Raw genomic sequence first — 21,843 nt, 5'->3', positions numbered from 1 at the left:
ATGTGGGGAAAACTGGGGCCATCATACTATATATATGGGCAACTGGGGCCATCACTCTATATTTATGGTGGGAACTGGGGCCATCGCACTATATATACTGTATATGTCCCATATCTCTATAGTAAGCTCGGTTCTGCTCCCATATCTCTGCTAAGCTCTGTTCTGCTCCCATATCTCTAGAGTAAGCTCAGTTCTGCTCCAAATCTCTGTAATAAGCTTGGTTCTGCTCCCATTTCTCTGTAGTAAGTGCTGTTCTGCTCCCATATCTCAGGAGTAAGCTCGGTTCAGCTCCCATATATCTGGAGCAAGCTCTGTTCTGCTTCCATATCTCTGGAGTAAGCTCGGTTCTGCTCCCATATCTCTGCAGTAAGCTTGGTTCTGCTCCCATATCTCTGGAGTAAGCTTGGTTCTGCTCTCATATCTCTGGAGCATGCTCAGTTCTGCACCTATATCTCTGCAGTAAGCTCGGTTCTGCTCCCATATCTCTGGAGTAAGCTTGGTTCTGCTCCCATATCTCTGGAGTATGCTCAGTTCTGCTCCTATATCTCTGCAGTAAGCTCGGTTCTGCTCCCATATCTCTGGAGTAAGCTCTGTTCTGCTCCCATATCGCTGGAGTAAGCTCTGTTCTGATCCCATAGCTCTGTAGTAAGCTTGGTTCTGCTCCCATTTCTCTGTAGTAAGCTTGATTCTGCTCCCATATTTCTGGAGTAAGCTTGATTCTGCTCCCATAGCTCTGTAGTAAGCTCGGTTCTGCTCCCATATCTCTGGAGTAAGCTCGGTTCTGCTTCCATATCGATGCAGCAAGCTCCTTACTGTTCCCATATCTACGTACCAGCCTATTTGTAAAGCCTGTTATCTCTGCTGCTTTAATGCAATGGCCAGAGATAAGCAGGGAAAGGGATGGCCACCGCAACACGAGGGCCACTGCCTTGTGAATGCCCCCCAGGCTGAAAAGTGCCAGCCAGCCCCTGTTGGTACCTTCTATGTCTGTTTGGCTTTGACCACTGACTGTCCCCGACTATCTGTTCTGTCTCATCCCTGGTACTTTATTGTTATCTCTGTGTATGAACTGGTTTGTCTGACTTTGAGTATTCCTGTATAGTATTTTGCCTATCTCTGACAGCAGGACGCTAAGCCCCGCCCCCTTGCGGTCACATGACCGTAGGTCCTTCACTGCTCACTGACTTTAGCTTCTCCAGGTCCTGTTTGCTTGAACTATCTGGCCGTGTCTGACCCCGGGCCCCTCTGCAGTGTGGGTGAGTCCTTGCTCTGCGGTGGCTGCACGCCGGCGCTGACAGGACCGTGACATTATAATTGACCGTTAAGTTTGTTTTTTTTTTTCTCTCTCTGCTGAGAAATATGGATCCCATACAATCTCTAGCTGAGCAAATGAAAAATCTGAGTCAGATGTTTTAGGGTTTATCTCTGGAGCAGCAAACTCTGGCTCGTTCTCAGCAGCAGGTTTCTGAGACAGTGCGGGGGGCTTTAGCTGCTGGGACTCTGGGGGCTGGGGCGAGTGATGTTGTTTTGGTGTCTCCAGAACCACCTGTTAAACTGCCTGATTTCTTTTCTGGGAACAAAAAGGAGTTCAGGGTCTTCATGGAGGGGTGCAAACTCTTCTTTAGTTTGAGGCCACGTTCCTCTGGGGACGAAAGTCAGAAGGTTGGGGTCATTATGTCTTTATTAAGAGGGTCCCCACAAGCTTGGGCTTTCTCCCTTCCTCCCACTGCCCCTGAGAGAGTGTCTGTGAATGCGTTTTTTGAAGCCCTCGGGCACATATATGATGAGCCGGACCGAGTGCGATTGGCAGAGGACATGATGATGAGTGTCTGTCAAGGGAAACACTCAGCTGAGTGGTTTTGTACGGAATTCCGCCGATGGGCCGCAGAGGTCTCTTGGGACGACTCCGCACTCCGAGGACTCTTTCGCAGAGGCTTGTCCAAGCGGTTACAGGATGCCTTGGCATTGCATCCCCCACCTAACTCACTCGAGGACGCCATGACCCAGGCCGTCCGGATGGACCGCAGGCTGCGGGCCAGGGGGGTGATGCAGGCAGAGACTCCATTGTTCCCTAGTGGAAAAGAGACTGTTTCTGTGCCCATAGACGTAGGGGCTCTCTCCCTGAAGGAAAAGGAAAGACAACACCGGAGAGAAAAGCAGGAAAAGCAGTTATGCTTCTACTGTGGTAAAACGGGACATTGGAAAAGGGAGTGTCCTGATTGTCCATCCTCAACCCGGTCGACGGGAAACGACTAGGTCTGGGTAGTCAGCGGGGAGACTACTCAGACCCTCAGGTACCCTTTTCCTCATTTTATAAGGTGTTACTTCATGTGGAACTGTTAGTGGACAGTTGTTGTTTTCCCTCTACAGCTTTCGTGGACTGCGGATCATACATCAATCTTATTGACTCCCAATTGGCCACACGCTGTAAGATAGGGACAGTTAGACTTAAGGTTCCGAACAAAGTGGTGGCCATTGACTCCTCCCCCCTCACTAAAGAGGGAATTCTCTTTATGTCTGACTTGTTTTCGCTCAAAGTGGGCGCTACCCATGTGGAAAACTTAAGTTGTTTGGTTCTGGACAAACTATCAGCAGGATTGGTGTTGGGCATGCCCTGGTTACAATGCCATAACCCAGTCATTAACTGGAAAACGGGGGAGATTGTTCAGTGGGGGTTTAATGATTCGATGTTATGTGATAAGTCTGCACTATTGGTTGAACCTGTTAAATCTGTATCTGTGTCATCTGTCGAGCTGGAAGGTATTCTGGAGTACCTGAAAGAATTCGAAGATGTCTTCTCTGAAAGCGAGGCTGAGACGTTGCCGCCACATAGACCCTTTGACTGTGCTATCGAGTTAGTCCCGGGGATAAATTACCTAAAGCCCGTCTGTTTAATTTATCTGGCCCTGAGCGCTTGGCCATGAAAGATTACATTGCTGAGAGTCTTCGCAAAGGACACATACGTCCCTCAGTCTCACCTGTGGCGGCAGGGTTTTTTTGTAAAGAAAAAAGATGGCAGTTTACGTCCCTGCCTCGATTTTCATGAGCTCAACAAGATTACTGTACGAAATACGTACCCCTTTCCGTTGATTCCCGATTTGTGTAACCAACTTTCAGGGGCAAAATGGTTCTCCAAACTGGATCTTCGGGGGGCATATAATTTGATAAGGGTCCGGGAGGGGGATGAATGGAAAACCGCGTTCCTCACGACCGAGGGACTGTTTGAAAATTTAGTCATGCCGTTTGGTCTTACCAATGCCCCAGCCATATTTCATAATTTCATCAACGTGGTATTCTCGGATCTCGGTATTGGTCGTTTTGTTGTCATTTACTTAGACGATATTCTGATATGCTCTCCCGACAGTCAATCTCATCTGAATCATGTACGAACCGTTCTCCAAAGACTGAGGGAAAATCATCTGTATGCCAAATTGGAGAAATGTGTGTTTTTTGTTTAAGAATTGTCTTTTTTGGGTTTAATTGTGTCCTGTGAGGGTTTTCGCATGGACCCCAAGAAGGTGCAGGCCATTGCGGATTGGGTGCAACCCCGAGACCTTAAGGGTCTTCAGCGCTTCTTGGGGTTCGCCAATTATTACCGCAAATTTATTCGGGGGATTTCACAGGTGGTCAAACCGCTCACAGATCTTACATGTAAAAGTGCGGATGTGAGAAACTGGTCCTCGCTCACAAAAGAGGCCTTTGCGACCCTGAAAAGAAGCTTTATGTCTGCTCCCGTGTTAGTACAGCCAGATCCGTCCAAACCATTCGTCGTGGAAGTGGACGCCTCTGAGGTGGGGGTGGGGGCGGTGTTGTCTCAAGGGCCTGCCACTCTAACCAACCTCAGGCTATGTGCTTTCTTTTCCAAGATGTTCTCTGCTGCGGAAAGAAATTACGACGTAGGCAATAGAGAGCTTCTTGCGGTCAAATTGGCGTTTGAAGAATGGAGGCATTTTTTGGAGGGGGCCAGTCACCCGGTTACGGTGATCACGGGTCACAAAAATTTGTCATACATTGAGTCTGCTAAAAGACTAATGCCCAGACAGGCCCGTTGGTCACCTTTTCTTCCCGTTTTCAGTTTACGATTACATTTCATCTAGGGTCTAAGAATGTCAAGGCTGACGCCTTATCGCGCAGTTTTCAGCCGGTGTCTCCCCCCGAGCCACCGTCCTCCATTCTTCACCCTGTGGTTGTGTTAGCAGAGGTCTCGTCTGAATTGGAACGGGAGATTCAGGGGGCCCAGTCGCGGGTTTCGGCGGCCAAGCTGGGGGGTAAGTTGTTTGTCCCAGAGCAACTTCGCCTGAAACCCTTGCAGGAGTTCCACGAATCCAAGCTGAGTGCTCACCCTGGTATTTCAGCCACGCGTCTGGCGGTGGCTAGGATCTTTTGGTGGCCTACCCTGGGTTTGGACATAAAAAAAATTCATTGCTGGTTGTGGGGTCTGCGCTCGTTCCAAAAGCTCTCATAGCCGGCCGGCAGGGGAGCTGATGCCTTTGGCTGTGCCCGAAAGACCATGGACTCACTTATCCGTGGATTTTGTTACCAATCTCCCTTCATCTAAGGGTAATATGGTGGTATGGGTAGTGGTGGACAGGTTTTCTAAGCAGGCTCATTTTGTACCCCTGTCCGCACTACCATCAGCTGAGACGTTGTCCAGGTTGTTTGTGCAGCATGTGATCCGGTACCCCTGAATGTGGTGTCTGATCGTGGTGTGCAGTTTGTGGCTAAGTTTTGGCGTGATTTCTGCAAAAAATTAGGGATGTCTCTGTCCTTTTCATCTGCATACCATCCTGAGAGCAATGGTCAGATGGAACGCACTAACCAGTCCCTGTAACAGATCCTCAGGTGTCTAACCTCTGCTAGACAGAATGACTGGTGCGATGCACTGCCGTTAGCTGAATTTGCCTTCAATAGTCAGGTGAGTCAATCCATGGGTATGACTCCTTTTTTGATCAATTATGGGTTCAGTCCTCATTTTGGTGAGTTTTCTCGTCTGGACTCGGGGTGTCCCGGGGCTGAGGGCTCTGTTCAGCGATTACAGAATACGTGGGCAGAAGTCCAGCGGAGTATATCTAGGTCTCAGGGCAGGTATAAGTTTTTCGCGGACAGGAAACGAACACCAGGGCCCACGTTTCAGGTTGGAGATAAGGTTTGGCTCTCCACGTGAAACATTAAGTTGAAGGTTCCTACAGCCAAGTTGGGGCCCAAATTCATTGGCCCATACAAGATTGTGGAAAAAATCAATCCAGTGGCGTATAGGCTGTGCCTTCCATCCTCTTTCAAGATCCCTAAAGTCTTCCACAAATCTCTACTGAAACCTTTTGAAACAGTCCGGGGAGACCCCGAGTCCGCTGCTCCTCCTGTTTTGGTCGAGGGGCAGGTGGAGTATGAGGTTGGTCATATCGTAGATTCCAGGTTGGTACGGCGGTCGGTACAGTACCTGGTTCATTGGAAGGGGTATGGACCGGAAGACAGATCCTGGGTACCGGCCCGGTTGATGCATGCTGATCGCCTGGTGCGGGCTTTCCATGCTAAGTACCCGGGCAAGCCTGGGGGTCCAGAGGCCCCCCGTTGAGAGGGGGTACTGTCATGATCTCAGTGATCTAACTCGCACATGTGGGGTTAATGTCTGGAACCAGTGCTGATGACTGGTATTTCTGGGGTTAAAGGTTGTGATCCCAGTGCAGGCTTACCTGCACACCTGGGTCTTATGATTGTAGCCTCTCCCTGGTTCTGGGAAAGGCTTCTTATAGCCTCAGGACGCTCCCATCCCCGTCAGTTATACTTTCGCCCTTGGCATTGTGTGGTGACCCCTGAGTGTGTTTGTGCTGTGTTCTTGTTTATCTGATATTCTGTGTACGACTCGGTCTGTTCTCTGGATACTGCTTGTTGGATTCTGCTTGGTACCTTCTATGTCTGTTTGGCTTTGACCACTGCCTGTCCCCGACTCTCCATTCTGTCTCATCCCTGGTACTTTATTGTTATCTCTGTGTATGACCTGGTTTGTCTGACTTTGAGTATTCCTGTATAGTATTCTGCCTATCTCTGACAGCAGGATGCTAAGCCCCGCCCCTTGTGGTCACATGACCGTAGGTCCTTCACTGCTCACTGACTTTAGCTTCTTCAGGTCCTGTTTGCTTGATCTATCCGGCCGTGTCTGACCCCGGGCCCCCCTGCAGTGTGGGTGAGTCCTTGCTCCGCGGTGGCTGCACGCCGGCGCTGACAGGACCGTGACACCTGGGAGGTCTCACCTTTTTTTGGAAGTGTACCCTATATTCTGAAGAGTTGGTAAGTATGTATTGTATAAGTCTTGGGCTGGTAAAGTTTCTCCTTAAGGAGAGCGTCAAGTTGGCGTAGGATGCTTATCAGCTATGCTCCCTGGGAAAAGCAAGGAGGAAGAGAACTATTGAAGGTAACACCTTGAAGTGACGACAAAACGACACAACAAGCCATAGTCATCTTCAAAAGGAAAATACTTCTATTTGCAGGCAACTGTTTCAGGGTTGTCACCCATCATCAGTGCAAAGTAGAAGACTCATTGGCTGTGTGAGTGTGCCTTCGATGAAGGTCTGGTCGATAAATGTTCTAATTGAGGAGAACGTCAACTAGAGACTTTGCTTTCTTCCTATTTGAAGAGGCTTTGTGCATTACTTTTTTTTCCAGGAAGCATTGCCAGGCTTATAAACCTCCGTACACGCAACAAAGAGAATCCCTAGACCTCCATCATAGCCTTAATCCCATCAACCAGCATCTTAGTTTGCATTGATGAGGTGAAAGAACCCTGAAACAGCTGTCTACAAATGGAGATCTTTTTCTTTAGAAGAATGTCCTGGTTTGTAGTGATGGACTGTCCAGTTCATTTTGGTGAAGCGACTTTTAGGCCATGTGCACACGTTGCGGATTCTGCTGCGGATCCGCAGAGTTTTTGGCCCTGCAGATCCGTAGCAGATTTTGCTGCGTTGTACAGTACAATTGTATTCAATGGAAATTAAAAAACGCAGTGCACACGGTGCAGATTTTTAAGTGCGGATTTGCTGCGTTTTCAAATCCGCAGCATGTCAATTCTTTGTGCGGAATCCGCAGCGGTTTTACATCTTCTCCATTGTCCAGGTGTCAAACCGCAGGCTAATCCGCAGGTAAACCGCAGGTCTTTTGACCTGCAGATTTACTTGTGGATTTTTCTAAATCTGCGCGGAAAAATCCGCAGCACCATCCACTATGTGTGCACATGGCCTTAGGGTGTGTGCACACGTTACGGATTCTGCTGCGGATCCGCAGCAGTTTCTGCTGCATTGTACAGTACCATTTTAGTCTATGTAAAAAAGAAAAACGCAGTGCAGAGGTTGCGGATTTTTCCGTGCGGATTTGCTGCGGATTTAAATCCGCAGCATGTCACTTCTTTGTGCAGATTCCGCAGCGGTTTGGCACCTGCTCCATGACAGGTGTCAAACTGCAGGGCAAAGCCGCGGGCTAATCCGCAGATAAACTGCAGGTCATTTGACCTGCGGATTTAGACAAATCTGCCTGGAAAAATCCGCAGCAGAATCTGCAACGTGTGCACACACCCTAAAGGGAATCCTAGTAAATATGCATTCACAAGCTGGTAAAATCACTCCCATCTGGATGCGGCCGGAACCCTGCATCAACAGCAATTTTACTCCCAATGACAACCTGTGGTTCTCACTCGGGTCCGGACTCCCTTTGTTGACATAAAGAAGCCAGCTCTTGGTGCCAGATTAGTCACAAATGACTCCTCACTACTGGTTTGGCTTCATATAGTAAATCATGTGGCAAGACTTTTTTTTTTTAAGGGTGAATATTGATTTCTGGGATGGTTACCTTTATTAGGTAGGCAAGACAGATCCTGTTCTTGTGCTGGATAAGAAAACACCAGTATACGAAACGGCACATGACAGGTGGGAGCCATTTTGCCAATATATGTTGGGGCTTAGGTGCTAACCCCTTTCACTTCAAGGTTCAATTAAAGGTATGTTCACATCCTCTAACTTTACATCCTCTACCTCCCAGCTTCCTACTTTGTGCACTCCTGATGATTGACAGTTCGGACCAGTGACATGGTTGAACCTCTTAACCATGTGCCCTCCAAAATTGCTTGCAGAGGTAACATTGCCTCTGCAGCATCAGAAGAGCTCAGGGGCAATGAAGCTAGCTGGGATTTAGGGACCAGTACTGCTGCAGAGCAGCGCTTACAAGCTTAACAGCAAAGAGTTTGTAAGTGCTGTGTTGCTTTCCTAGGAGACCGGCCACCACTGATAGTCTGCGGAAGTGGTGGATGACAATGGGTAGTACACAATAGAATTAAAAAACCCTGCGTTCTTGAGACCAGAGAAGATTTTTAATAAGAGGTAAATTGCAGAGTTATTGGGAATAGCATGTGGGAATCTGCCTGTAAAATCCAATGTACGGACGCGCCTGCACATTTTGGTAAGAGAATGCGGCCTGGTTTCTGGTGTCGCCTCTGTTGTTACTAGCTTTAGTCATAGGCTCCGCTGATAAAAGGGGTTATTTCTGGATCCTCCTGGGACCCCCACAGCCTGAAAACAGAAAAAGGAAATGATGGCTGTAACAGAGCACAGTGAGAGGGGAAGACACATGGGGACAGGCAGAAAAGGGAGCGCTGGAGGGAGGAAAGGCGGCCGAGTAAGGGGCCAAGCGACATGGACTCTGGGTTCTCTCTTGTGGAAAAGTTTTGTCTCAGTTTGGAGCAAAGTGAAATGGGAATTGGGATAATAAAGGGAAAGAAGCCAGATGCTGAGAGAATAGGCGAGTGAGCACTGATTACAGGGGTAGACCGCCGAGGACAGATACAGCAAATATGTCTCCCCCTCCAGGATTACAGGGCAGGGGGATGTGCCCAGAACAATTTCACATGACTATTTATAGCCTGCACCAAAATGAAAAACTTCAGTCATTACACAAAGGAATCACAGAAATGTACACACATACAGTAATGGAGCGGGACGGGAGGGCAGGGGCCCACAACACCCTTCACCGTGCAACCTGCACCATGAACCCTGCACCCTACACCATGAACCCTGCACCCTACACCAAGAACCCTGCACCATGAATCATGCACCTTACAGCCTGCACCCAGCACCCTACAGCCTGTACCCTACACCCTACACCGTGAACCCAGCACCATGCATCCTGCACCTTACACCCTACACACTACACCATGCACCCTACACCATAAACCATGCACCCTACAGCCTGCACTCAGCACCCTCCACCCTACGTCCTGCACCATACACCCTGCACCCTACACCCTGTACCCTACACCATGAACCCAGCACCCTACATCCTGCACCTAACGCCCTACACCCAGCGTCATACACCATGCACCCTACACCCAGCACCCTACAGCCTGTACCCTTCACCCTGCAACCTGCACCATGAATCCTGCCCTACACCATGAATCCCGCATCCTATATCCTGCACCTTACACCCTACACCCAGCACCATGCACCCTACACCATAAACCATGCACCCTACAGCCTGCACTCAGCACCCTCCACCCTACATCCTGCACCATACATCTTGCACCATACACCCTGCACCCTACACCATGAACCCAGCACCCTACATCCTGCACCTAACGCCCTACACCCAGCGTCATACACCATGCACCCTACACCCAGCACCCTACAGCCTGTACCCTTCACCCTGCAACCTGCACCATGAATCCTGCCCTACACCATGAATCCCGCATCCTATATCCTGCACCTTACACCCTACACCCAGCACCATGCACCCTACACCATAAACCATGCACCCTACAGCCTGCACTCAGCACCCTCCACCCTACATCCTGCACCATACATCTTGCACCATACACCCAGCACCCTACACCATGAACCCAGCACCCTACATCCTGCACCTAACACCCTACACCCAGCGTCATACACCATGCACCCTACACCCAGCACCCTACAGCCTGTACCCTTCACCCTGCAACCTGCACCATGAACCCTGCCCTACACCATGAACCCTGCATCCTATATCCTGCACCTTACACCCTACACCCAGCACCATACACCCTACATCATAAACATGCACCCTACACCCTGTTTTGGAAATCAGAATTTTTGCTCATATGCATCAGTCATTCTGAACAAGCAACGCTGCAATATAAAGCATGAGGGATAGGCCGGGGTCACACTTGCGAGTATGATGCGAGAAACTCGTGCGAATCTCTCGCATCAATACCCCGCACTGCTGCCGGCACTCTGGACCGGAGTGTGTGGCTTCATAGAAATACATGCAGCTGCACGCTCCGGTCCCGATTGCCGGCAGCAGTGCTGGGTATTGATGCGAGAGATTCGCACGAGTTTCTCGCATCATACTCGCAAGTGTGATCCCGGCCATATTCAGAGCATCTGATGAATCAGGAATTATGTACATCAGCACAGGTTGCCTCCATGGCTCCACATTCTGACTCTCTTGCACAATGAGTGCAGTGAACCCCCCTGAATGCCCTCTGGAATAGGGTATTTGGCATGAATCGATGCCAGGGCTATATTGGAGCATCGCTATAGGGGGGTTAGAGGCAGCAGTCACACCGAGGCCTGGGGCATTAGGGGACCTAATGTATGAGGCCACAAAACTCTGTCCAACTATCCAGTTATCTATCTATGGAAGAGAGCAAGTTTTCAATGGCTAAAATGTACAGTAAAATGTTATGGCCCCCCTGTAGCCGCTTGTAATTCTCCACCAGTCACTGATCTCACGCTTTGCCCCAATATCTGCACACTGATTTTTTTTATGTATTTCCAGCTCATTTTTATTTGGTGCACAGTAATTGTGTGGCACACAACAATAATGCCCCCAACTCAGTAGCATTGCCCCCTTGGTTAGTAGTATCCCCACCTTCGTTACCTTTTTGATGCCCCATACAGTTGTGTTATTAAGTAACCCTTAATTACCTGCATGCAGTATGACACGCGCTTAGTCTCCCACAAGAAGTGCAATGCGCTCTTAAAGCTCCAATAAAATATGCCTCCTCAGTGCCCCCCCACACCACATGATGCCCCCTAGTGCTACCACATTGTACAAAGAACTCCTAGTCCCCGATTATGCCCTATAAGTGCCCACACACGGTGTCATGCACATTTCTGCCACTAAACATTATAATGCCTCCTTAGTGCCCTGCACACAGTATCATTCACAATTTGACTATTCATGCCCAAATACAGAGCAATACCCCTTTGTGATGGTCACATAGTGTATTGATCCCTTTGTCCCCTTTGCACAGTATAATGCCCTGTTAGTGCCCCACACATCATGATGCCCCACATAGTGCCCCCACACAGTATGATGTCCTTTTAGTGCCCACACACATTATGATGTCCCACATAGTGCCCCCACATAGTATGATGTCCTTTTAGTGCCCACACACATTATGATGTCCCACATAGTGCCCTCACATAGTATGATGTCCTGTCAGTGCCCACACACAGCATGATGTCCCACATAGTGCCCCCACACAGTATGATGTCCCGTCAGTGTCCACACACAGCATGATGCACTACATAGTGCCCCCCATACAGTATGATGTCCTGTCAGTGCCCCACATATCATGATGTCCCACATAGTGCCCCCCACACAGTATGATGTCCTGTCAGTGCCCACACACAGCATGATGCCCCACATAGTGTCCCCCACACAGTATGATGTCCTGTCAGTGCCCCACACATCCTGATGCCCCACATAGTGCCCCCACACAGTATGATGTCCTCTTAGTGCCCACACACAGTATGATGTCCCACATAGTGCCCCCACATAGCATGATGTCCTGTCAATGCCCACACACAGCATGATGTTCCACATAGTGCCCCCACACAGTATGATGTCCCGTCAGTGCCCACACACAGTATGATGTCCCACATAGTGCCCCCACATAGTATGATGTCCTGTCAGTGCCCAAACACAACATGATGTCCCACATAGTGCCCCCACACAGTATGATGTCCCACATAGTGCCCCCACACAGTATGATGTCCCACATAGTGCCCCCACACAGTATGATGTCCTCTTAGTGCCCACACACAGTATGATGTCCCACATAGTGCCCCCACATAGCATGATGTCCTGTCAATGCCCACACACAGCATGATGTCCCACATAGTGCCCCCGCACAGTATGATGTCTTGTCAGTGCCCACACACAGTATGATGTCCCACATAGTGCCCCCACACAGTATGATGTCTTGTCAGTGCCCACACACAGTATGATGTCCCACATAGTGCCCCCACACAGTATAATGTCCTGTCAGAGCCCACACACAGTATGATGTCCCACATAGTGCCCCCACATAATATGATGTCCTGTCAGTGCCCACACACAGCATGATGTCCCTTAGTTCCTCAGCCACACACAAAAATAGTACAGCTCCTTTTAAAATACTAACTACTGTAACTACCTAGCCCCCATTCCCACAGCATATCTGGGAGCATAAAAAACGAATCTGAACTGAAAAAGTAAGTTAATGTGTATGCACAATGTAAGTGCATATTAACACATGACCATTAACCAGAGAAAGCAAAAAGCAAAAAACACAAATATCCTGAACTAAAAAGTAAAAAATAAACTGCAAATAATGCATAAAGGTAATGATAATAATAAGGGTATTTAGTAAACATAATTTTGATGAAAATAATGTACAATCCATCCCGCCACGTCACGGCAACCCTTGTGGGACAGTCCTACTCTAGTATTTAAAACCTTTTCACTTGCCAAGTGACGCAAATGTGAACAAGGATCGAGCAGCTGAACCACTAGTAAAAGCTTAGGCCAGACAGGATGGATTTCCCAGCTCAGAAAGAGGGCGGTCACACCCATATATGCACTGAATGCACAATGAAATGAATAAAAAACGAATCTGAACTGAAAAAGTAAGTTAATGTGTATGCACAATGTAAGTGCATATTAACACATGACCATTAACCAGAGAAAGCAAAACACACAAATATCCTGAACTAAAAAGTAAAAAATAAACTTACTTTTTAATTTTTATTTTTTTATTGTTTAGTTTATTTTTTACTTTTTAGTTCAGGATATTTGTGTTTTTTGCTTTTTGCTTTCTCTTGTTAATGGTCATGTGTTAATATGCACTTACATTGTGCATACATATTAACTTACTTTTTCAGTTCAGATTCGTTTTTTATTCATTTCATTGTGCATTCTATGCATATATGGGTGTGACCGCCCTCTTTCTGAGCTGGGAAAACCATCTTGTCTGGCCTAAGCTTTTACTAGTGGTTCAGCTGCTCGATCCTTGTTCACAGTCACGTCACTTGTCAAGTGAAATGGTTTTAAATACTAGAGTAGGACTGTCCCACAAGGGTTGCCGTGACGTGGCGGGATGGCTTGTACATTATTTTGATCAAAATTATGTTTACTAAATACCCTTATTATTATTATTATTACCTTTATGCATTATTTGCAGTATATATTTTTTACTTCAGGATATTTGTGTTTTTTGCTATATCTGGGAGTATGCAGCATGCTTCTTCTGGCCTGTACAGATGGCGGCACAGAGCATGACCACATTGCATCACTCTGGCTCGCACTGGTGAGGTCACAGAGAAGATATGAAACCGCAGAGGAATCCGCACAAAGAATTGACATGCTGCGGATTGTAACCCGCAGCAAATCCGCGCGGAAAAATCTGCAGCGTTTGCAGAGTTTTTGGTATTACCATTGAAAACAATGGTACTGTACAACGCAGCAGAAACTGCTGTGGACCCACAGGGCCAGAAACACTGCGGATCCGCAGCAGAATCCGCACCATGTGCACATAGCCTAAAATGTGGGACATTCTTAGCTATCTCCAGCAGTTGGCACTAGAGAGCTTTCTTTTTTTTCAGGAGGAAAGCAATGTAGCCTTACATGGATATATGCTGCCATCTACTGGTCATGCTGCAAACTGTATTTTGCGCTTTTCTCAAAGTTTTCTAAAAAAAAAATATACTGCACATTTACTAGGGCCGTGCAATATATTTCACCTCCTGCATCACCAGATCGCTCTGGCAAGGGATTGTCCATTTGGGATAACGCCTTTAATACTATGAACTTCAGCGCCATCATCAGGTGGATGAATAATTTATATAAACATCCACAATGATTACCAAGAAGAGAGAAAGAAGTTATGGGATTGGATTGTTAGTTCACTTTTTTTTTTTCTGAATCTATTGTTAGATACATGTCTGACATAATTGCGCTCAGGCAACGCATTTCAGCTAAATGCAGAGTATTGAAATTTTTTTTTACTAAAATAAATCTCCATATTTTATTATGTTTTTTATTCTGTTGCAGATTTCTTGCTACCTGTAACCGCCACTAGACAGAGTATGCAGCACACTGTGTTAGTATTGAGGTTAATGGTCATTGTATACGATTGGGTGCAGTGAGCACCCTCTAGTGGCGGATGCAGATGGCTCTGATTATTTAATTTTTAGAAATATTTGACAAAGTCACAGTGACATGTCTGTCAGAAGTATTTTTCAGTGGAGGTCAGGCTGCCGAGACCCCTCAGTCATTGCCAAAAAGAAGATGAAGAAGGACTCGCTCTGCTCCTTCGTTGCTATTTGGTTCACGCGGTGTACAGATTATTGGATTTACCATCCTCCCAACCTGATTGTCAATAATTTCACATACGTATAATGCCATTGTGGCATCTGTTGAGGGACTCTGGACTCTGCGGGCAGGATATCACCAGGTCAGCCTGTCACTATGGGCACTGAGGGCAGGACATTGCCAGGTCGGCCATTCGCTATGGGCTCTGCGGGCAGGATATCGCCAGATCTGCCTCTCACTATGAGTTCCGCGGGCAGGATATCACCAGGTCGGCCTTTCAATATGGGCTCTGTGGGCAGGATATCGCCCGTTCAACCTCTCACTATGAGCTCTGCAGGCAGTATATCACCAGGTTGGCCTCTCACTATGGGCTCTGTGGGCAGGACATTGCCAGTCGGCCTCTCGCTATGGGCTCTGTGGGCAGGACATTGCCAGTCGGCCTCTCGCTATGGGCTCTGTGGGCAGTATATCGTCAGGTTGGCCTCTCACTATGGGTTCTGCTGGCAGCACATCGCCAAGTCGGCCTCTTACTATGGGCTCTGTGGGCAGGACATCTCCAGGTCAGCCTCTCACTATGGGCAGGATATCGCCCAGGTCGACCTCTTGCTATGGGCTCTGCGGGCAGGATAGCGCCAAGTCGGCCTCTCACTATGGGCTCCTTGGGCAGGATATCGCCTGGTCGGCCTCGCTATTGGCTCTGAGGGCAGGACATCGCCAGGTTGGCCTCCCACTATGGGCTCAGCGGGCAGGATATCACCAGGTTGGCCTCCCACTATGGGCTCAGCGGGCAGGATATCACCAGGTCGGCCTCCCACTATGGGCTTTGCGGGCACAATATCGCCAGATCGGCCTCTCGCTGTGGGCTCTGCGGGCAGGATATCACCAGGTCAGCCTCTTACTATGGGCTGTGTGGACAGGACATCGCCAGGTCGGCTTCTCACTGTGGGCAGGATATCGCCAGGTCAGCCTCTCACTATAGGCTCTGTGGGCAGGATAACGCCTGGTTTGTCTCTCACTGTGGGCTCTGCAGGCAGGATATCACCAGGTTGGCCTCCCACTATGGGCTCAGCGGGCAGGATATCACCAGGTCGGCCTCCCACTATGGGCTTTGCGGGCACAATATCGCCAGATCGGCCTCTCGCTGTGGGCTCTGCGGGCAGGATATCACCAGGTCAGCCTCTTACTATGGGCTGTGTGGACAGGACATCGCCAGGTCAGCCTCTCACTGTGGGCAGGATATCGCCAGGTCAGCCTCTCACTATAGGCTCTGTGGGCAGGATAACGCCTGGTTGGTCTCTCACTGTGGGCTCTGCAGGCAGGATATCGCCTAGGTTGGCCTTTTTCTATTAGCTTTACAGGCAGGATATCGCCAGGTCGGCCTGTCACTATGGGATCTGTGGGCAGGATATCGTTAGGTAGACCACTCACTCTGGGCTCTGCGGGCAGGAAATTGCCAGGTTGGCCTCCCACTATGGGCTCAGCGGGCAGGATATCACCAGGTTGGCCTCCCACTATGGGCTCAGCGGGCAGGATATCACCAGGTTGGCCTCCCACTATGGGCTTTGCGGGCACAATATCGCCAGATCGGCCTCTCGCTGTGGGCTCTGCGGGCAGGATATCACCAGTTCGGACTCTCTCTATGGTCTCTGTGGTCAGGATATCACCAAGTCAGCCTCTCAGTATGGGCACCAGGTCGTCTTCTCGCTATGGGCACTGAGGGCAGGACATTGCCAGGTCGGCCATTCGCTATGGGCTCTGCGGGCAGGATATCGCCAGATCTGCCTCTCACTATGAGTTCCGCGGGCAGGATATCACCAGGTCGGCCTTTCAATATGGGCTCTGTGGGCAGGATATCGCCAGTTCAACCTCTCACTATGAGCTCTGCAGGCAGTATATCACCAGGTTGGCCTCTCACTATGGGCTCTGTGGGCAGGACATTGCCAGTCGGCCTCTCGCTATGGGCTCTGTGGGCAGGATAACGCCTGGTTTGTCTCTCACTGTGGGCTCTGCAGGCAGGATATCACCAGGTTGGCCTCCCACTATGGGCTCAGCGGGCAGGATATCACCAGGTCGGCCTCCCACTATGGGCTTTGCGGGCACAATATCGCCAGATCGGCCTCTCGCTGTGGGCTCTGCGGGCAGGATATCACCAGGTCAGCCTCTTACTATGGGCTGTGTGGACAGGACATCGCCAGGTCAGCCTCTCACTGTGGGCAGGATATCGCCAGGTCAGCCTCTCACTATAGGCTCTGTGGGCAGGATAACGCCTGGTTGGTCTCTCACTGTGGGCTCTGCAGGCAGGATATCGCCTAGGTTGGCCTTTTTCTATTAGCTTTACAGGCAGGATATCGCCAGGTCGGCCTGTCACTATGGGATCTGTGGGCAGGATATCGTTAGGTAGACCACTCACTCTGGGCTCTGCGGGCAGGAAATTGCCAGGTTGGCCTCCCACTATGGGCTCAGCGGGCAGGATATCACCAGGTTGGCCTCCCACTATGGGCTCAGCGGGCAGGATATCACCAGGTTGGCCTCCCACTATGGGCTTTGCGGGCACAATATCGCCAGATCGGCCTCTCGCTGTGGGCTCTGCGGGCAGGATATCACCAGTTCGGACTCTCTCTATGGTCTCTGTGGTCAGGATATCACCAAGTCAGCCTCTCAGTATGGGCACCAGGTCGTCTTCTCGCTATGGGCACTGAGGGCAGGACATTGCCAGGTCGGCCATTCGCTATGGGCTCTGCGGGCAGGATATCGCCAGATCTGCCTCTCACTATGAGTTCCGCGGGCAGGATATCACCAGGTCGGCCTTTCAATATGGGCTCTGTGGGCAGGATATCGCCAGTTCAACCTCTCACTATGAGCTCTGCAGGCAGTATATCACCAGGTTGGCCTCTCACTATGGGCTCTGTGGGCAGGACATTGCCAGTCGGCCTCTCGCTATGGGCTCTGTGGGCAGTATATCGTCAGGTTGGCCTCTCACTATGGGTTCTGCTGGCAGCACATCGCCAAGTCGGCCTCTTACTATGGGCTCTGTGGGCAGGACATCTCCAGGTCAGCCTCTCACTATGGGCAGGATATCGCCCAGGTCGACCTCTTGCTATGGGCTCTGCGGGCAGGATAGCGCCAAGTCGGCCTCTCACTATGGGCTCCTTGGGCAGGATATCGCCTGGTCGGCCTCGCTATTGGCTCTGAGGGCAGGACATCGCCAGGTTGGCCTCCCACTATGGGCTCAGCGGGCAGGATATCACCAGGTTGGCCTCCCACTATGGGCTCAGCGGGCAGGATATCACCAGGTCGGCCTCCCACTATGGGCTTTGCGGGCACAATATCGCCAGATCGGCCTCTCGCTGTGGGCTCTGCGGGCAGGATATCACCAGGTCAGCCTCTTACGATGGGCTGTGTGGACAGGACATCGCCAGGTCAGCCTCTCACTGTGGGCAGGATATCGCCAGGTCAGCCTCTCACTATAGGCTCTGTGGGCAGGATAACGCCTGGTTGGTCTCTCACTGTGGGCTCTGCAGGCAGGATATCGCCCAGGTTGGCCTTTTTTTATTAGCTTTACAGGCAGGATATCGCCAGGTCGGCCTCTCACTGTGGGCAGGATATCGCCAGGTCAGCCTCTCACTATAGGCTCTGTGGGCAGGATAACGCCTGGTTGGTCTCTCACTGTGGGCTCTGCAGGCAGGATATCACCAGGTTGGCCTCCCACTATGGGCTCAGCGGGCAGGATATCACCAGGTCGGCCTCCCACTATGGGCTTTGCGGGCACAATATCGCCAGATCGGCCTCTCGCTGTGGGCTCTGCGGGCAGGATATCACCAGGTCAGCCTCTTACTATGGGCTGTGTGGACAGGACATCGCCAGGTCAGCCTCTCACTGTGGGCAGGATATTGCCAGGTCAGCCTCTCACTATAGGCTCTGTGGGCAGGATAACGCCTTGTTGGTCTCTCACTGTGGGCTCTGCAGGCAGGATATCGCCCAGGTTGGCCTTTTTCTATTAGCTTTACAGGCAGGATATCGCCAGGTCGGCCTGTCACTATGGGATCTGTGGGCAGGATATCGTTAGGTAGACCACTCACTCTGGGCTCTGCGGGCAGGAAATTGCCAGGTTGGCCTCCCACTATGGGCTCAGCGGGCAGGATATCACCAGGTTGGCCTCCCACTATGGGCTCAGCGGGCAGGATATCACCAGGTTGGCCTCCCACTATGGGCTTTGCGGGCACAATATCGCCAGATCGGCCTCTCGCTGTGGGCTCTGCGGGCAGGATATCACCAGTTCGGACTCTCTCTATGGTCTCTGTGGTCAGGATATCACCAAGTCAGCCTCTCAGTATGGGCACTGCGGGTATGATATCGCCAGGTCGTCTTCTCGCTATGGGCACTGAGGGCAGGACATTGCCAGGTCGGCCATTCGCTATGGGCTCTGCGGGCAGGATATCGCCAGATCTGCCTCTCACTATGAGTTCCGCGGGCAGGATATCACCAGGTCGGCCTTTCAATATGGGCTCTGTGGGCAGGATATCGCCAGTTCAACCTCTCACTATGAGCTCTGCAGGCAGTATATCACCAGGTTGGCCTCTCACTATGGGCTCTGTGGGCAGGACATTGCCAGTCGGCCTCTCGCTATGGGCTCTGTGGGCAGTATATCGTCAGGTTGGCCTCTCACTATGGGTTCTGCTGGCAGCACATCGCCAAGTCGGCCTCTTACTATGGGCTCTGTGGGCAGGACATCTCCAGGTCAGCCTCTCACTATGGGCAGGATATCGCCCAGGTCGACCTCTTGCTATGGGCTCTGCGGGCAGGATAGCGCCAAGTCGGCCTCTCACTATGGGCTCCTTGGGCAGGATATCGCCTGGTCGGCCTCGCTATTGGCTCTGAGGGCAGGACATCGCCAGGTTGGCCTCCCACTATGGGCTCAGCGGGCAGGATATCACCAGGTTGGCCTCCCACTATGGGCTCAGCGGGCAGGATATCACCAGGTCGGCCTCCCACTATGGGCTTTGCGGGCACAATATCGCCAGATCGGCCTCTCGCTGTGGGCTCTGCGGGCAGGATATCACCAGGTCAGCCTCTTACTATGGGCTGTGTGGACAGGACATCGCCAGGTCAGCCTCTCACTGTGGGCAGGATATCGCCAGGTCAGCCTCTCACTATAGGCTCTGTGGGCAGGATAACGCCTGGTTGGTCTCTCAGTGTGGGCTCTGCAGGCAGGATATCGCCCAGGTTGGCCTTTTTTTATTAGCTTTACAGGCAGGATATCGCCAGGTCGGCCTCTCACTGTGGGCAGGATATCGCCAGGTCAGCCTCTCACTATAGGCTCTGTGGGCAGGATAACGCCTGGTTTGTCTCTCACTGTGGGCTCTGCAGGCAGGATATCACCAGGTTGGCCTCCCACTATGGGCTCAGCGGGCAGGATATCACCAGGTCGGCCTCCCACTATGGGCTTTGCGGGCACAATATCGCCAGATCGGCCTCTCGCTGTGGGCTCTGCGGGCAGGATATCACCAGGTCAGCCTCTTACTATGGGCTGTGTGGACAGGACATCGCCAGGTCAGCCTCTCACTGTGGGCAGGATATCGCCAGGTCAGCCTCTCACTATAGGCTCTGTGGGCAGGATAACGCCTTGTTGGTCTCTCACTGTGGGCTCTGCAGGCAGGATATCGCCCAGGTTGGCCTTTTTCTATTAGCTTTACAGGCAGGATATCGCCAGGTCGGCCTGTCACTATGGGATCTGTGGGCAGGATATCGTTAGGTAGACCACTCACTCTGGGCTCTGCGGGCAGGAAATTGCCAGGTTGGCCTCCCACTATGGCTCAGCGGGCAGGATATCACCAGGTTGGCCTCTCACTCTGGGCTCTGCGGGCACAATATCGCCAGATCGGCCTCTCGCTGTGGGCTCTGCGGGCAGGATATCACCAGTTCGGACTCTCTCTATGGTCTCTGTGGTCAGGATATCACCAAGTCAGCCTCTCAGTATGGGCACTGCGGGTATGATATCGCCAGGTCGTCTTCTCGCTATGGGCACTGCGGGTATGATATCGCCAGGTCGTCTTCTCGCTATGGGTGCTGTGGGCAGGATATTGCCAGGTCGGCCTCTCGCTATGGGCTCTGCGGGCAAGATATCACCAGGTCTCACTGGCTGTTTTTGTGCAATGATGTCTGTGTATGACTAAGTGTACGGTATATATGTGTAAATGTGTGTATGTACTTACATTCATGTTAATTGCCTGCTTACGTGCGGTCTATTTTGAGTGTGTTGTGCATACAGTGAAGGTTTTTACTTACATGCATTTTAATTGTACAGTATAGTGGCATTTTTTAGGTGTGTAATCTGGTACCATTGTTTAGGTGCATACTTTGACAGCATTATTTAGATGTGTAGTTTGCACATTTTTTTAGATGCACAGTTTGGCAGCATGCCTTAGGTTTAGTTGCAGAGGTTGGTGGCATTATTTAGTCTGGTTCAATTGTTTAGCTGCAGAGTTTTGTGTCATTGTTTAAGTGTATAGTCTGCCAACACTGATTAAGTGCACTTTTTTGCGTCATTGTTTAGGTGCACTGTTTGACGACTTTGTTTAGGTACAATGTTTGGTGGCATCGTTTAGGTGCACTGCTTTACGGCATTGTTTGGAGCACTGCTTGGGGACATTGTTTAGGTGCGCTGTTTGCATAATTTAGGTACATTGTTTGGTGGCATTGTACAGGTGCATAGTTTGTCAACATCATTTAGGTGCAATGTTTGGCTGCATTGTTTAGGTGCCCTGTTTGGTGGCAAAGTTTAGGTGCACTGTTAGGCGGCATTGTTTAGGTGCACTGTTTGGTGGCAAAGTTTAGGTGCACTGTTAGGCGGCATTGTTTAGGTGCACTGTTTGGCGGAATCATTTAGGTGCATTGTTTGTTGACATCATTTAGGTGCCTTGTTTCTCAGCATCATTTAGGTGCACTGTTTGGTGGCATTGTTTAGGTGCACTGATTGCAGGCATTTTTTATGTGCACTGTTTGGTGACATTGCTTAGGGGGCACTGTTTGGCTGCATTATTTAGGTGCACTGTTTGACGGCATCGTTTAGGTGCACTGTTTGGCGGTATCATTTAGGTGGTTTGGTTGTCGGCATCATTTAGATGCATTGTTTCTTGGCATCATTTAGGTGCACTTTAGGTGCACATCATAGGATAGGAGAACAGGAGCTGGAACCATCAGAGGATATGAGAACAAGAGCAGGAACCATAGGAGGATAGGAGAACAGGAGCA

General features: G+C 50.4%; 1 protein-coding gene across 5 annotated transcripts in view; it reads left to right on the top strand.

Moving 5' to 3' along the window:
* The window catches only part of CD79A (CD79a molecule), a 69,566-nt gene that overhangs the window by 20,109 nt on the left and 27,614 nt on the right, over window positions 1–21,843 (top strand). The gene's annotated exons all lie outside the window — the stretch shown is intronic.

Source organism: Dendrobates tinctorius, unplaced genomic scaffold (assembly GCF_039654945.1).
Source record: "Dendrobates tinctorius isolate UK_male_01 unplaced genomic scaffold, ASM3965494v1 ptg000028l, whole genome shotgun sequence".
Lineage (NCBI taxonomy): Eukaryota > Metazoa > Chordata > Amphibia > Anura > Dendrobatidae > Dendrobates > Dendrobates tinctorius.
This window is presented reverse-complemented; position numbering and strand designations above follow the sequence as displayed.